Source organism: Tupaia chinensis, unplaced genomic scaffold (assembly GCF_000334495.1).
Source record: "Tupaia chinensis unplaced genomic scaffold, TupChi_1.0 Scaffold000057_1, whole genome shotgun sequence".
Classification (NCBI taxonomy): Eukaryota; Metazoa; Chordata; class Mammalia; order Scandentia; family Tupaiidae; genus Tupaia; species Tupaia belangeri.
This window is the reverse complement of record NW_006159515.1, coordinates 4,703,039-4,708,955: the sequence shown is the minus strand read 5'-3', so window position 1 is coordinate 4,708,955 and position 5,917 is coordinate 4,703,039. Positions and strand designations below refer to the sequence as shown.

The following is a 5,917-nucleotide window of genomic DNA, read 5'->3' as shown; positions in this document are numbered from 1 at the left end:
GGTCGACTACGTGGGAGTCCAGCGACATAGCCATTACGCTAACTGCTGGTTCCCAATAAAATAATTCTTTAAAAAATAAATAAGTGCCGATGAGGGTGTGATCAAAAGCGAACTCTCTCATACACTGTTGGTGGGAATGTAAATTAGTGCAGTCACTGTGGAGAACAATATGGAGGTTTCACAAATAAAACTGCCGTATGATCCACCAATTCCACTGCTGGGTATCTACCCAAAGGAAAGAAATACACTTAGTCCGAAAAGTACTTGCACATCCATGTTTATTCACAACTGCTCACACATGGAACCTACCTAAGCCCACGAACAGACGAATGGATTGAAAAAGTGTGGCACATATACACTACAAAATACTTAGTCATAAAAAAACAATGAGACCTTGGCATTTGATAGAAAGTGGATAAATATGGAAGATTCACTGCTAAGCGAAGCAAGCCAGACTATGAAAGAGGCATTGTATGTCCTCACTCGATATATATTGAATGTCTGCACTCTGTGGCTGAAACTGAAGATTGGAAGATACAAAATCATGGAGAACAATTGTGGATACTGGAGATAATGTGGGAGGATTGTGGGGAAAGGAAGTCAAGGGGAAAAAGAAAGAAACAAAACATTTAAGACAAAAATGGAAATTTATCTGTTGATGATAACATGTATGATAATATCTTTAACTGGACTAATAAACAGTGTATTCATGCTGGGAAAATTAATTTTGCATGCTCTAATGATATACAGTGATTCAATATATAACAATAATAAAATTTTAAAAATAATTTAATACAAGTTGGGTTTTTATTAGAATTTTTAAATTTAACTTTATTTAGTTTAATTTGACAGAGAAAGACAGAACAAGAGAGCAAGAGAGGGAAAGTGAGAAAGCAAGCCCCGAGGTCCGCTAAACACACTTGGCCATGTGGGAATCCAGTGCCCTTAGACACCATGCCACCTGCTGGCCACAAAATTATTCTATTTATTATTATTTTTTGGTTTGCTGTAGGTCACATGTGCTCATGAGAGAGAGAAAGAGAGAAGGAAGGTGAAAAGCAAACTGTGGTCGGCCATGTGGAAGTCCAGTGCCTTTAACTGCCACACTATTCGCTGGCTGCTGCCTCCTTTTTTTTTTTTAAGATTATCTATTGGGGTCAGCAGGTGGCATGATGGTTAAAGGCACTGGACTCCCACATGGCCGATCATGGTTCGAGTCCTGGATCTGGCAGCTTGAAACTCACTCAGGGCTTGTGTGCTTGTGTGTGCGTGTGCCCAAAAGCCCAGGAGAAGAATGGACAAAAAGGGATTGTGGCATGGCCATCTCCCTGGGGGTGATTTCTCACTTTCTGTCTCACTGTTTCTCTGTCTCTCTGGTGAACACGTGTACCTTACGGCAAAAACCTTTAAAAAATTATTATTTAATTTATTTTTTTCTTCTTCTTCCTATTCTTTTCTTTTTTCCTCTTCCTCTTCCCCTTCCCTTTCCCCTTCTCCTCCTTCATTTAATTTGCCTATAGGGCACATGTGCTCACCAGAGAGAGAGACAGAGAGAGAGGGAAAATGAGAAAACAAGCTACCAGATCTGAGATTTGAACTGCAATGAGCCATGTGGGAGCCCAGTGTCTTAACTACCATGCCACCTGCTGGTCACTTAATATTAGGTTTCAATAATTATAGTTATGTGGCATTGGCACAGGATGTAACCACAGAACAATGAAACAGAAAACACTTGTCTGTTTATGTTATTTGATATTTGAACAAAGTGGCAGGCCAGCAGGTGATGAGGTAGTTAAGGTTGCTGAATTCTACATGGCTGACTGAATCATTGGGAGTCCTGGACCTGACTGGGATTTGAAACATGGTCAGTGGTCAGCCATGTTGGATCCTAGTTATCTTCACCACTGGGTTATGGGGCCAGGCTTACATTGACTTTTTTTTTTTTTTTTTTCGGAGAGGTTTTCACTATAGGGCGCGTGCGCTCACCAGACAGAGAGAGACATAGAGACAGAAAGCGAGAAATCACCCCCCCAGGGGGGATGGTCACGCCGCAATCCCTTCTCCTCCATTCTCTTCTCGGGATCTTGGGCACGCACGCACACGCGCCTGGCGTGAGTTTAAGCCACTGGGTTCGGGATGTGAACCGCGGTCGACTACGTGGGGGTCCAGCGACATAGCCATTACGCTAACTGCTGGTTCCTACATTGCCTTTTTGAAGAGTCCAGGCTACTTTTTTTTTCTTTTTAATAGTAAATCCCCCATTCTGTGCTCGTCTGATTATCTCCTCAGCTTGTCATTCAACTTTGCTCTATCTTTTCTCTTCTATACAGTCGGTGTTAGTCTAGAGACTTAGACTCAGGTTAAATATTATATATGATGTCATTTTGTCCCATTATTGGCAATACTACATTGGTCATTTGGTGAAGGTTGTGATGCCAGTTTTCTCCCTCATAATGGTACATTTTCCCCTTTGTTTACAAGTTATCTGTGGAGTGATATTTCAGCATTGTCAGATATCCCTCTACTCAATGATTAAACTTTTGTCTAAGCTGGCTTGCTCTGATGTGCAGCTGCAAGTTCATATTTATAGACTCAAAATCAGAAGACACTTCCATCTAGATTAATGGTTCTCAACTTGGGGTGATTTTGCCCCTCAGTGGATATTGGCAATATCTGGAGACGTTTTTGGTTGTGACAAATTGGGGGGTAGGAGTGAGCTTGCTATTGGCTAGTGGATAGAGGCCAGGGATACCGTGTCATGTCCTCCAGGACTATGTTGCATAGCACAGCTGTCTGCCCTGAACGGCAGCAGCTCTGCTGTTGAAGACTTTGATCTTTGCGGGGCCAGCAGGTGGTGTGGTGGTTAAAGGTGCTGGACTTTCACATGGCCACTTGTGGTTTGCGTCCCAGGTCCGGCAGCTTGCTTTTTCACTTTCCCTCTCTCTCTCACTCTGTCCCTCTCTAGTCAGATTAAAGTAAGTAAATAAACGAAGTTAAATAAAATAATTATTTTTAAAAAACATTTATTTATTTATATATTTTTATTTGTTATTATTATATTTTAATTTGACAAGAAAAGCAGAGAGAAAGTGAGAGAGCAAGCCCCAGGTCCAAGACTTGAACCATGGTTAGCCATGTGGGAGTCCAACACCAGCACACCACCTGCTGGCTCCATAAAATAATTCTTTAAAAAGAAAAAAGAAAACTTTGATCTTTGTATTAAGCTTCTCTCTCACACACAGCTCATGGATCTTTTTAGAGATGCTAGCAAGGGCTTAGGGACCATCTCTGGCGATGGTAGGAACCAAGGAGAGGTTATGGCCCGTCAGCATTTTCACATGATTCAAACCAGGCAGATTTTCACTACCCACCTGCTCTGTCTTCCATTTCCTTTATAGGATTCTTCTGAAGAATTTAAATTGCTTTCCTCTACTTTCAGTAAACAAGTAACACAAAGACATGAAAAAAAAACAAAGTAGCAAATACATTGAAACATATTGGTCTGGTATTGTGTTTCCTGGAAGATTTAGGAATATCTTTATTTTTAAAGAATTATTAAATCTAATTAATTAATTAATTAATTTTAATTTGACTAGAGAAGGACAGAGTGAGGTGGAGGGGGGAGGGAAAGTGAGAAAGCAAGCCACCAGGTTCAGGACTTGAACTGTGGTCAGCCATGTGGGAGTCCAGCATCCTTAACCACCATGCCCTTGAAATATCATTTTAAAAACCCCAGAGCCAAGGAAGAGAAGATGGAGAAAAAGAAATACCAAGTTAAGAAATCACTGTTAAAAAAATGGCCCAGAGTGACCGGAGTTCAAGAAAGGGCAGGGGAGTGCAGAGGGCATTTCCACTCTCACACCTGTAAGTTATTAATGACCTTTGAAGTGATTGTTGATGGAAGCACTTGTACATTTGAGCTGCTTCACATGTACACTAAGTGTATTCAGAGAACGGACTAATTTCTGGAGCCCTGAAATATCTTCAAGCTGAATCAGAGATCAAACAGCCAAATCCATGACTTGGGAGTATCATGTAGCCAAGGGACATGTGGAAGGGCCCGACGTCTAAGAATCAGCCTCAGTAACTTCCATGTGTATCTTTAACTTTTAGAGAGTCAGCATTACTTTCAAAACTTTTAAAATAACGATCTCAGAAAATAATGTCCCAGAGTTTCAAGATGATACAGTGAAATGCAGCATTTCTGTCATTTATTTGCAGTTCAAAAGCCTGTTCTTAGACCAGGACCTAATTACCTCATTTTCCGTCCAGTCGTTGTTAGGTAGCTTGTATATATTTGCTCCTTTTATGTTTGAACTCCCGGGATAAGGGCATCGCCTTGTCTGTTGAGAGCTAAGTCAACAATTTTGTTTGCACTTAAGAAAGATAAAATCATTCCAGATCTAACTTTTTGTTTTTCTCTACTAAGGAATTAGAACACGAATGCATTCAGCAACTACAGTTTCTGTTTTAGAAGGAACAGCAACATTCACAGGTTTGTGCTTTTGTTTGAAAATGTATTTTATTTTAGATTTTTGCTATAGGGTTCTTGTACTCATCAGAGAAACACAAATAGGGAAAGTGAGAAATCACCCCCAAGAGGGGATGGCCATGCCTCATCCGCTTTTCTTCCAGTCTCCTCTCAGGATTTGGGGCATGCACACACACTTGCCTGGTATGATTTTTTTTTTTTTTTGAGAGGTTTTTGCCTTAGGGTGTGTGTGCTGGCCAGAGAGAGAAACAGAGACAGTAAGAGGAAAAGTGAGAAATCACCCCCAAGGAGGGTGATTATCCTCTATTCTCCTGGAATCTTGGGTGTACACACACTCTGAGTTTCAAGCCCACAGGTCCGGGACTCGAACCATGGTCAACCATATGGGAGTACAGCAACATAACCGCTATGGTCCTTTCTGATGTGAATTTTTTTTTTTTTTTGGAGAGGTTTTTTTTGTTTTGTTTTGTTTTGTTTTGGCTATAGGGCGCATGCACTCACCAGACAGACAGACAGAGACAGAGAGACAGAAAACAAGAAATCACCCCCCCAGGGGGGATGACCACGCCGCAATCCCTTCTCTTCCATTCTCCTCTCAGGATCTTGGGCACGCACGCACACATGCCTGGCATGAGTTTAAGCCACTGGGTCCGGGACTTGAACCATGGTTGACTACATGAGAGTCTACCAACATAGACATTATGCCAAGTGCTGGTCCCCTTCCCTTTCTTTTTCTCTCTGTCTCTTTCTGGTGAAATTAAATAATAATAATAATAATAATAATAATAACAACAACAACAATGAATGGAAGTTGTGAAATAAATAATTCTTTAAAAAATAAAAGTAGGGATCAGCAGATGGCGTAATGGTTACATCTCTGGACTTCCATGTAGTCGACTGTGGTTTGAGTCTCAGACCTAGCAGCTTGAAATTCACACTGGGTGTGTGTGTGTGCATGCCTAAAATCTTAAGAGGAGGATAGAGGAGAAGGGATCACGGTGTGGCCATTGACCCCTGGTGTGTGATTTCTTGCTTTTTGTCTCTCTTTCTTTGTCTTTCCAGGGAATGCATGTGCCCTACAGCAAAAAATATCTCTTAAAAAAAAACATAAATTCAGAGGAAAGAGTCCATTCTAATAGCTAGTAATATGAAGAAACTTCTGTAACTTGATAAAGCCCGTCAATAAATAAACCACAGCAGGGGCCAGAGGGTGGCTTATTGTTTAAGGTGTTCGTCTCCCACATTGAAGACAGCAGTTCGAATCCCAGGCCTGAAGCTTGAAACTCACGCCAGGTGCGTATGCATGCATGCCTGAAATCCTGAGAGAAGAATGTAGGAGAAAGGACTATGATGTGGCTATCCCCACTGGGGGATGATTTCTCTCTCTTCATTTCTTTTTTTTTTTTTTTTTTTTTTTGGGTGTTT

At 41.2% G+C, this 5,917-nt stretch overlaps 1 long non-coding RNA gene across 1 annotated transcript in view; it reads left to right on the top strand.

Moving 5' to 3' along the window:
- Window positions 1-5,589, top strand: part of LOC102499238 (uncharacterized) — a 25,652-nt gene extending 20,063 nt beyond the window's left edge. Inside the window, exons 2-3 of the long non-coding RNA XR_333474.1 lie at window positions 4,430-4,495; window positions 5,555-5,589. This is a non-coding gene — a long non-coding RNA (uncharacterized LOC102499238). The remainder of the gene's footprint in view (window positions 1-4,429; window positions 4,496-5,554) is intronic.
- Window positions 5,590-5,917: the final 328 nt, after the last annotated feature.